This window comes from Dreissena polymorpha, chromosome 2, assembly GCF_020536995.1.
Source record: "Dreissena polymorpha isolate Duluth1 chromosome 2, UMN_Dpol_1.0, whole genome shotgun sequence".
NCBI lineage: Eukaryota > Metazoa > Mollusca > Bivalvia > Myida > Dreissenidae > Dreissena > Dreissena polymorpha.
Genome location: NC_068356.1, coordinates 2,173,117 through 2,185,478, shown reverse-complemented (window position 1 = coordinate 2,185,478; position 12,362 = coordinate 2,173,117). Strand labels below are relative to the sequence as shown.

Genomic DNA, 12,362 nt, shown 5'->3' with positions numbered 1-12,362 from the left:
AGATACACTATCTTATTTTAAGCAATATGGTTTTGAAAACAAAACCTGGTCCCCAGTGTGTAAAGAAGTAATGTGTACACTTGACAATAACTTTACCTTAGTTTTGAAAAAGAGACGATCACGAGTAAAACTGGTTTTAAAAAAAGGAAAAAACAAATTAATTTTACCAACTACAATGTTTGAAACGTTGTGTAGTTTGAAAACAAAAATTGTTGAACTATTTTTATCATAGTGATAGACATATTTTCCCGTTTTTTACTGGTTTGAGCACTTAGGAATAAAAAAACACAAACCGTTTTATCATCCATAAAAGTCGTTTTACATCACAGAAAATTCAACAAAATACGAACAGATAAAGGATCATAATTTATTAACAAAGATATAAAGAAGTTCACGAAGAAACAGAATATTTATCTTTTAACACTCATAACAATAAAAAAGCAAATTATGCCGAAAGGGTTATTAGAACATTAAGAAGTATGATGTTTAGAATGTTACGACATCATCGCAATTATAGGTATATTGAACATTTGTAAGACATTGTGAATAGTCATAACAGTAAACCCCATCGTAGCTTATTTGGTTTGTCACCTCATGAAATTACAAAAGGGAATGAGACTCGACTTTGGAAAAAACTGTACTTGAAAACAAAACAATTTCAAAAAAAAAAACATCATCATTTAAGTTTAAAATTGGTGATTTAATTCGATAAAGTTACACCAAACATCCCTTCAGACGTGCCTATCAACAGCAATACACTACTGAAGTGTTTAAAATAAAAAGCAGAATGTTTAAATAAGGTATACCAATGTATAAAATCATTGACTCTTATAACGAGCCCATTGAAGGATATGTTAAAGACCAAGAGATGATTCTTGTAGATAAAAATAAAGAGAGTTTATGGTATATTGAAAAAATCTTAAAAAAGAGAAAAGTCAAGGGAAAATTGCAATTTTTTGTTCGTTTGCAAGGTTTTCCAAAATCATTTGATAGTTGGATTGATACAAATCAAGTACAAGAAAAAATAAATAAAAATGGATCAAAACATGTTCGTAAGAGACAGTGAAAGTAACCACATTTTTACAGTCAATACACCCTATAACTTTAAAATCCAGTTGAGACGTCCACTAAGGTTTGAAGGTCACTGGAAAATAGCTTTATGTGAAATTAGTTTACTACAGACACAACTTTGTTTAAAAAAGAAAGATATTGATTATACTTTATTTATTTATTGTGATATATGCAAAGACAGTATAGTCGATGGTGGAGAACATGCACTTTTGAGACGAGTAGATAAAAGTGATCAAAGAAAAAGGCGGATATATGTGTTTGAATCACCATTTTATCTATCATTAAACAAGTCTGAATTTCAAGAAACAGAGTTCAGTGTAAAAACTGTAAATGGAGAGTACGCCTCATTCATTACTTCACCAGTGCACCTCACACTTCATTTTAGACGTTATCCATTTTATTCATGAAAATGAATCAATCTAGACTATATGTTCCTAATCCACAAAAATGGATTGACTATTTTAAATACAACAAACCTCAGGTTGGGTAGGGATTTGCAACCTCACAAAAGTCTGCTCCAGAAAAGAGTGTCAGCATCAACTCAGTTTCCCCATCAGAACAGACTGTAAATCAAGCAAAAAGTGAACTGAAACGAGATGGTATAAAAACATCTGAAGTATCATCTCTTGCTCAAAAGTTAGTTAAGCCTTTGGATGGAAACACAGATAGATAACAGAAAATAATTACAACCTAAGGAAACAAGAAAACAGGTACTAACAACAACTCAAAAAACAAGAAAAAACAATACAAAAGGATATAATAGAAACATATTTGAATGTGGGACATATTTGGTATTTAAAAAATGTCGTATTTCATGCAAGAGGCATTTTCTGAGGGTATTCATAACGAATTGTTACTGTTTGATTTACAACCAACACAAGTGGCTGTCAATGATGTCTATTTTCAAGAGAATCGACCAATATCTCAAGTATCGGATGACACGCCAATAGAGTTTCAAGTTAGTGGACAAAATTCGATTGACTATCTTGATCTTCAAGGCACTCAGTTGTGTGTGAAATTAAAAGTAATTAATTCAGATAGAGTAACATAACCAGTGCAAAGATTTGACATGTAAATTTGTTTTTGCATGCCTTATTTTCAGCTTCTGAAATAACATTACAAAACAAAGCTGTAATATCATCTAATAACAATTCCATATACAGCAATGTTTCATGCTTTATTATACAATGAATAAGGCACTGTATTTTCACAATTATCCTCTCAGTTGTTTATAAAGACGATAGTGAACAACCTGGAGACTGTGATCCCACTGGAGCAAACAAAGGGTTGTATGAACGAGTAAAATACATTACAGGATCCAAAACTTTAGAGTTACAGGGGCCAATATATCATAGTTTATTTACTATTCAAAGATTCTTGTTAAATCAAGTTGATGTGAAACTAAAATTGAATCGTAGCTCACCAGCATTTTGTTTTTCCTCTGGAGAGGATGCTCCAAGCTTTAAAGTAAGAATCACAGACATTAACCTTCTAGCAAAGAAAGTCAGAGTCAATCCAGCTATCATCGTTGCTCATTCTGAGATGTTGAAAAGTAGTACAGCCAAGTACCCATTCAATCTACTTGAGTGTCACTCTCAAACCATTGCAGCTGGAAGTACAGTGTTTACGTGGGACAATTTATTTCAAGTACAAAAACCAAAAACAATCATTATTGCATTTGTAAAATCATCTGCAGTTTTGGGTGATTACAAATCAATCAAATCCATTTCATTCCTTAAACTGTGATATTAAAAGCATTTGTCTGTACACTGATGGGATTCAAGTGTGGGGTAATCCATTAAAATTAAATTGTAATACATCAGAAGGTCAGAGTTTTATGAGAGCGTACACAAATATGTTTTTAACCAACGGACTGTGAATAAAAATGGTGGTATCGATATAAATAGAGAGGACTTTGCAAATACATCTACTTTGTTCACATTTCAGTTGGAACCGAAATTCGCAAATGTGAGCATGTTTCTATCTCTAATAAAAACAGGACATGTGCGATTAGAGGATCAGTGTGGGACAGCTTAACAAAGTGCAACGAGTTGTATAGTGTATAGCAGTTCACCAGGTTTTTATCCAAATTAATGCTCAAAGAGACATTATTTCAGAATGAATACATCAGCAACTGCTGTGTTGTATAAACTGTAGCCCCGTGTTAAAAACATCTATTTTGGGTGTATTTGCTGCTGGCCAACTACCAAAAGACTTGAGATTTGCATGTGGATTAATTGCAAATACTGATGATCATTTGAATGACGGAAGACATTGGTGTAGTTTTTACTCTCCAAATTCAACAACAATTGAATATTTTGATAGTTTTGGTAATCTATTGACTATTTTAATACTTATTTTAGTAAATATACATTTGTTTCTGATAACATTGTTGTTAATTTTTAACAGTTGCAGAGTGATCATAGTGATTTGTGTGGAATGTATTGTTTGTTTTTCTTATCACAACGTATAAATGGTGTATCTTTTCATGATATAGTATACAGCTTTTCAAATGATTTTGACTATAATGATTCAGTTGTATATATTTGTATTAGTAATGTGTTTCCATAATGTGTAAACAGTGTAAATGTAAATAAACAAATATGTAGACCTTTAATAAAATGTATCTAAAGTTATTTAAATGTGGTTGGTTTCATTTTTTAATTAGTATGTTACATGTGAAATTTCAATACACACATTATGATGGATACACTCATTAAATGTGAATGCCCTGCAACTTGCATTATTGCCGGATCAAGTGGTAGCGGAGAGTCAACATTTCTTTAAAATGCGTTTAAAAATGCGCAATTCATGTTAACGGAGATTCCAAAAAAGATCATTTATTGCTATTCGACTGATCAACCCTTATTTGATAATATGAAAAAGCATATAGAAACAATTTAATTTCATGAGGGTTTACCAAGCAAAGAAGACATGGATGTGTGGTCAATGGATTCTGACTTCAAAATTTTAGTCTTAGATGATTTAGCTCAAAAAGCATCTGAAAGTGTGGATATAGTCAACTTATTCACCATCTACACTCACCATAGAAATTTTTCTGTATTTTTCGTGGTTCAGTATATTTTTACAGGTGGAAAATATTTTCGCACTATAAAATTAAATAGCCACTATTTTGTATTGTTGAACAATCAACGAGATCAATTACAAATACAAACATTGGCAAAACAAATGTTCCCTGGTGAAACAAATTACTTTATGGATGCATACAGGAAAGCTACAAATAAAAAATAAAGTTACTTACTGGTTGATATTGGTCCACATTCAACCCAGTTATACAAACTACGAACAGAGATATTCCATCATCAAAATTTGATTGTGCTGCGACCTGAAAAGGAAAATTATGGCAGATAAGCTACACAAAGAAAAACACTTCTTATTATTTTTTTAAACACAAGTGAACACCAACAAAAAATACTTATTAAACACTTAACAAAACCTCAAATGAATGTTATTATAGATGTGGTTTACAATGCACTTTTAGGAAATGTAATCATACTTAATGAGAATAAAAAGATGATGAAAAGATATAGGCATGTCTTTCGCAATCAGATTTCCAAAGGTATATCACAGATAAGAAGGAGAGCAATTATCTTAAAATATTTAAAGCAAATTATAACACTCATAAAACCTTGTGAAACATGACTCAGGAATGAGTGATGATCCCTAAATCAAAGTATGAACATTTGCTATTTAAACCGAAAACATGGAATGTGGTAATGGATTAAACAAAAATAAAGAACAACCATCAGAAAAAACAGAAAAAAGAGACCTATCTTCAGTTCAAATTGGTGGTAATTCAGAAAGAAAACTTACTGTTAAACAAACTTTAGTTGATATTGGAGCAAAATCTATTTTTAAAAAAGCATCAAACAGTAGAAAAATTACTTAGTTTTTAGAAAAAAGGCAAAAAACTGATTATAATAAAATAAGAAAAAAGCAGAAAGTAAAAGGTATCAGACGAAAAAAATAAAATGGATTTCTTATAATGTTTAACAATTTAATGCTAACTTTTAATTTTAAATGTATGTTTCCCGCTAAAATTTGATTTTTTCCACCATTAATTTGGAGGACTTTCTTCAACACTAATTTGGTGGACTCTCTTCAACAATAAAAAGCGACCACAGTCTCCACTTTCTCAGTTTGAGAAAAAATCTTCACAGTGGAAGACATAAATTTTGATGACTTAAACAATGTGTTTCCAGATGAAAGTTCAGAATTTCAAGAAGAATTAAATACTTTGAAAAGAAAATTAAATTATGATGTGTGTATAAACACAGAAAAACGACAAAAACAGGGATTTAAATGTGAAATTTGTGAAAAAGTTTACAATGCGAAAAGTAGTCTTAATAGACATATAATTACTCACAACACATTTTTCACTTGCTGAATACTGTGATTGTAAATTATGAAGAAAAGACTGCCTTCAAAAACATAAACAAGAAAACATCAGAATAATGGTAACGAAAAAGGAACAATATTTAAGGACTTGCTCTCTCGAGAAAATTCTTCAATACATCCTCAAACTTCACTGATCGATAATGACCACCGCAACGCAATGCGAGAAGACCAGAGTGCTGCAGTTGCCTCTTCTTTGGATGCTGCTTCCACGTCGCTATCGTTGAACACTGCTAAAAATGATGCAGAACAGGATTTCACACATCCTCAAACTTCACTGATCGATAATGACCACCGCTACATAATGCGAGAAGACCAGCGGAGTGCCGCAGGTGCCTCTACTTTGGAAGCTGCTTCCACACCGCCATCGTTGAACTCTGCTATAAATGATGCAGTACAGGATTTCACACTACTTCCGAATAATCATGAACAGTTTGATTTATTAACATTTTTTGCAAATTCAGATAAGCAAATTCAACATAATTTTAAAACTAAGACTCCAAAAAGAACCAATCAAGTGGTATTTATCTATTCAAGTGGAACTAATAAAAGATGGACAAAATGGAGAAACTATAGTTTTTCTATATTTTGTTAGTTGGACTTACACTTGTTTAAACATAAAGACATTTGATTTGGAAAATCTATCTGAGGCATTTCTTAGTTTGAAAGTTTTGAAAAGTATGTAAGGGAAAGCTCTGGGTGGGTGTTAAAGAAAGTATTGAAATTAATCATTCACACCGTAAACTTTTCACCATTAAATGGATCTAGTTTTATTGATTTACCAAAAAATATACAGCGTTTACAGTTTTTGTTAAACATTAGAAATGTGGATCAAACAAATTTTTTTATGGAGCTGTCTCGCTTCCATACATCCCTTGAATTGTCCTTTGATGAGTACTTATCAGCCATTTGAGAATGAATTAAATATGTCAATTATGAATTATCCAATATCCATTGATCAAATTACTAAATGTGAAAAACAGAACCCATTAATATCTGTCAATGTATTTGCATACGAGGATAATGATGTTTTACCATTACGTATTACAAAATGTAAGCACAGACAGCATCACATTAATTTGTTGTTATTGCAATCAGAAACTAAAACCCACTATGTTCTCATTAAGGATATAAATAGATTTTTGACATATTTCAGAAAAGACAAGATATTATTGTATTTTTGTCAATATTGTCTTCATTGGTTTAAAAATGAAACTTTATTAGAAGATCATATAGAGTATTGTCAGGTAACTCAGGTGCATGATGCCCAAACAATTGAATTACCATCAGTAGATAACAGTTTTCTTGAGTTTAATTAAAGACTATAAAAAAACTTTCAGAATCTTTTTACAGGTGGAAAATATTTTTAGTTTAAATGTTTAAATTAATCAATATAAAGCAGTTAGTGACAAGCTTTCATACATGTATGCCAAAATCTGTTGGACAGTCCCTTTAACCAGCTCGATTGATACTGACCGAAAGTGTATCCATTCTGCACAATATCAAGAGTCTAGCCAGCTCTATTGATACTTAACAAAATTGTATCCATTGTAGACGATTTCAAGAGTCTAGCCAGCTCTATTGATACTTATTGAAATTGTATCCATTCTAGACGATTTCAAGAGTTAGCCAGCTCTATTGATACTTACCAAAATTGTATCCATCGTAGACAATTTCATGGGTATGGCCAGCTCCATTGATACTTAACAAAATTGGATGCATTCTAAACGATTTCAAGAGTATAGCCAGCTGTATTAATACTTACCAAAATGGGCTTCATTCTAGACAATTTCAAGAGTTTAGCAAGCTCTTTTGATACTTAACAAAATTTGATCCATTCTAGACAATATAAAGAGTCGAGCCAGCTCTATAGATACTTACCGACATTGGATCCATTCTAGACGATTTCAAGAGTCTAGCCATCTCTTTTGATCTTACCAAAATTTGATCCATTCTAGACGATTTCAAGAGTATAGCGGGAAGTATTGATACTTACCGAAAATGGATCCATTCTAGACGATTAAAAAGTCTAGCCAGCTCTATTGATACTTACCAAAATGGGATCCATTCTAGACAATTTTAAGAGTATAGCCAGCTATATTAACCGAATTCGGATCCATTCAAGACGATTTCAAGAGTCTCGCCAGCTCTCTTGATGCTTACCAAAATTGGATCCATTCTAGACGATTTCAATAGATAACCAGCTCTATTGATTATTTCCGAAATTGTATCCATTCAAGACGATTTCAAGAGTTACCCATCTCCATTGATATTCACCAAAATTGGATCCATTCAGGGCAATTTCAAGAGTCTAGCCAGCTCTATTGATACTTACCGAAATTGGATCCATTCTAGACGATTTGAAGAGTCTAGATTTCAAGAGTATTGCCAGCTCTATTGATACTTTACCGAAATTTAATCAATTCTAATTTAAGCCCTCTCTATTGATACTTACCAAATTTGGATCCATTCTAGATGATTTTTAGAGTCTAGCCAACCAGCTCTCTTGATACTTACCTTAATTGTATCCATTGTAGACGATTTCAAGAGTCTAGCTAGCTCTATTGATACTTACCGAAATTGGATCCATTTTAGACGATTGATACTTACCAAAATTGTATCCATCGTAGACTAGTTCATAGTTATTGCCAGCATCATTGAAACTTACCAAAATTGGATCAATTCTAGACGATTTTGAGAGTATAGCCAGATGTATTGATACTTACCAAAATGGGATCCATTCTAGACAATTTCAAGAGTCTAGCCAGCTCTATTGATGCTTACCAAGTCTAGCCAGCTCTATTGATGCTAACCAAAAATGGATACATTCTAGACAATTTCAAGAATCGAGCCAGCTCTATTGATACTAACCGAAATTGGATCCATTCTAGACGATTTCAAGATTCTAGCCAGCTCTATTTACACTTACCAAAATTGGATCCATTCTAGACAATTTCAAGAGTATAGCCAGCTGTATTGATACTACCAAAATTGGATCCATTCTAGACAATTTCAAGAGTCTAGCAAGCTCTATTGATACTATACAAAATTGGATCCATTCTAGACGATTTCAAGAGTCTAGCCAGCTCTATTGATACTTACCAAAATTGTATTCATTCTAGACAATTTCAAGAGTCAAGCCAGCTCTATTGATACTTAACAAAATTGGATCCATTCTGGACAATTTTAAGAGTCTAGCTAGCACTTACCAAAATTTGATACATTCTAGCTTATTTCAAGAGTATTGCAAACTGTATTGATACTTACCAAAATTGGATCAATTCTAGACAATTTTAAGAGTCTAGCAAGCTCTGTTGATACTTACCTTAAAGTATGCTACATCTTTTAACAAAAATATGTGTTTTTGAATAGTTATTTGAGTGGACATTAAACGGCTATTTTCCTTTTTTTTATTTTGCTGAAATGTGATTTTAATGTTTAAAGTAAATAAACTACCTATATATAATTGCTTTACATAATCATAATTAATTTGAATACAATTAAGCATGAAATGAATTTAGCTTTTGAGCCGTTTTTGCGGAAAAGCCTTACTGATTACTAAGGTGACATTTAAATCCTGATTTTACGAAATGATGTACGATCCATTATTTCCATTTTTGGATAATACGGTCAACAGTTATAGCGTTTCAACCCCTATTTGTTCCATAGTCGTGACTGCTATTAATTAAACTAATACTGTTGATAATGGGCGATTTCCGAGCAACTTTATCCAAACTGAAACTTATTACCAGCCGGTATGAAATTTCAAAATGAATATCATCCAATATCAATGGGCAAGCAATCATACTGGAGCAACGTGAGTTTATCTCTATGTATTGTCGACTGTGTTATCTGTAGCATTGTCTATTGTTAGATTTTGTAGGGTATCCGTTCTATATTAATTAAAATGTATTCAATTTGCCCTTTCTTTTACTGGTTGTGGGCATTTATTCAAGTTGCGTTTGATGAATCCCCGAGTTTGTGAAGCTTTCTTAGTCGCGTTTTCGATTTGAGTGTTGAATTTCAGATTATCACAAAGATCGACTCCTAAGTAAGGGTGATGTTAAACATTTTTTCGAGGATTTCGTTATTCATAGTATAGTTGTAGTCTTTTCTTAGTGGAGTTGGAGAAATTCATGATGGCGCATTTTTTAACATTAAACTCCCTCTGCCAAGATTTGCTCCTATATAGGCTTATATTTTCCATACTGACAATGATTTTCATGTAAATCTGATGAATATCATTGTGTTTATGTTCCTCTTATGTATAATTTATTACCATGTTAATCACTAGTATTAAATATTAATACTATCTGATATAGAGAGGTTTGTAAATAACTTTTAAATAATCAGTAACCGTATATAGTGATCAATATCTTGATTATTAAATAAAAGCTGATTTTTCCGTTATTTTATTATTTAAGTTTATAAATTTGTATTGCAATTATGATGTGTAGTTAATTTTAAACGTCTTAGTCGAATAACTGTGCTTTGTTAATGATTCTAGAGCCCATCTGTATAAATCTTACTTATAGGTCAACCCTCAGCAGATTGAACAGCTGTTTTCAGGCATATATATTTTTCATGATCTTACTAATTTTTCCACGCACTTTAACACTCCAGTCCTTGTAAACATCATCTACTATGGTGGAAAGTGTACGCAGTAATTTTAAATTGCTGGTTTAGGTTAAAGTGAAGTATTCTAGTCAGAATATATTAATTTATTTAAATTGTTGTGTTTAGGGTATACAAAAGAAATTAAATCTCATGACCAATTTTTCTCTACAGAGGGAGTATGTTACAGGGTATTCACAAACACTAATCCTCTAATCAAATCAAATCAAAATGTATTTATTGTCAGTATGAAAAAACATGTATATAACATACGCAATGCATAGCTGTTTACCAAACTAACAAGCAGTAGCAAATTGCAACACAATAATAATACATGGCATACAAACGAAATAGTTATTCTAATAAAGTACAATAAAACACAATTAAAGCAGTATTCCTATAGGACATTATTCAAATGTAAGCAGAAATATAATATCAGTTCTATACATTCAAATTAAGAGCTGTTTGAAAGATTGTTTATGTTGACACAAGGAAGGGGCCTTAAAAAGGGTACCATAAAAAGAAATGGTGTTAAAATGGTTTTAGAGAAAATAGAACACAATAGTGCCACGAAATAAAAAGGGCTAAAAGGAAATTATCACCTTAAATCAGATTTGAAGAAAATGATCAGCAAATTTCACACAATATAAGCAACAAAATACAACACTGATGAATAAAAAATATATAATAATTATAAAAGCAAAATAATACAATACTAATGCTGAAATGATTATCCCGCATGTGTAACAAACACTATTTCAGAGCTTCAAAGGCAAATGATGAGCAAAGAAGCATTGATTAATGCACATCACGCACATAGTATAATCAATAAAGATGTATAATACAGAAAGTACTACAAGTTCTTCAACAGGATATCAAATGAAATGAATGAAATTAGACAACAACAGCAAACTGTTGTAGTGTTACTAATATTATACATACATACTGTTTTGCTCATAGAAAGCAAAAAAGGCATCAGAGATTCAGTAAGATGAATGAGTGAGCTACCGTATATTATTAATGGAGCATGCTTTTTAGGTGGGCTGATTTCAGATACATATTTATGGTTTTATATATCTGAAACATTTCATTCATTTCGTTACTAAACCTTGCAATAGGTACAAGCATTTTTCATTTGCTTAAACCTACTATCTTTAGTTTTTTCTTCATATGGTTACTGGTGAGTCATTTTATTATTTTAAGTGTATTTACTTGTATACTTGTTAAAATTGTAATCATTATATGATTTGAGTTATATTGTATTTGTCAATTATCTGATTTATAATTTATGATAATACCTATAATACTTTATTTTATTATATTTCATACCATTATCAATGATATAATTAAAACTAGGCGTAAGCATTCTTGAGTTATCCATCTGGTGGACGGACTGGCGGACCGACATGCGCAAAACAATATACCCCCTCTTCTTCGAAAGGGGGGGGGGGGCATAATAAAAGTGGGCAACTATAACCCCTTGTGTCAATACACAAACCCCGCTACATAACCAAACTGAAATACCAGTGTATTTGTCACAGAGTTACAAATATTATTTTATTAATATTTGATTTTGATTGTTGTTTTTGATTGAGTACATTAATATTTTCAAAGATATTGAATTGATTTTTGTTAATATGTTTGCATATGATTTCTCTGTCTACTGAGTTGCAGTAGAATGTTACTTGGAACCACATGTTTACCTTGATATTGATTGCATTGTGTTAGTAACAGTTTTTGAAGTCTTCTCATGTTAAATTCACACTCAATATGCAGACTGTATGCTTATCAGCTCTAGCTATAAATAATCACTGTGACTAAAGATTCTTAGACTAGGTGCTTATTAATTACAGTATTATAGAAGTAAGGAAGTAAGGTACTGTATGTTGGATGAGAGATAGATATGATTGGTCAGTGAGATGTGTGGGTGTGACTTGGCATTAAGGATCTCTATGATCGATGGATGAATGAGAGATATGATTGGTCAGTGAGATGTGTGGGTGTGACTTGGCATTAAGGCTCTGTATGATCGATGGATGAATAAAGGATATGATTGGTCAGTGAGATGTGTGGGTGTGACTTGGTATTAGGGATGAAAGGGTTTCAAAAGAGTAACAAGTTAGTTTTATGAAGGAAGGAAGTAGAGGTCAGTAAGAAAAAGTTAGAAAGTCAGTTACAAGTTAGAAAGACAGTTTGAAATAGGAGGATGGAATTTGTTAAGAAATTATGGGAACTTATAATGAATGAATAAAAGAGTTAAT

The 12,362-nt window shown here is 31.8% G+C and overlaps 1 protein-coding gene across 1 annotated transcript in view; it reads right to left on the bottom strand.

The window, feature by feature from the left end:
• LOC127865519 (mucin-2-like) overlaps window positions 1–12,362 on the bottom strand; it is a 48,389-nt gene that overhangs the window by 19,820 nt on the left and 16,207 nt on the right. The window lies entirely within an intron of this gene.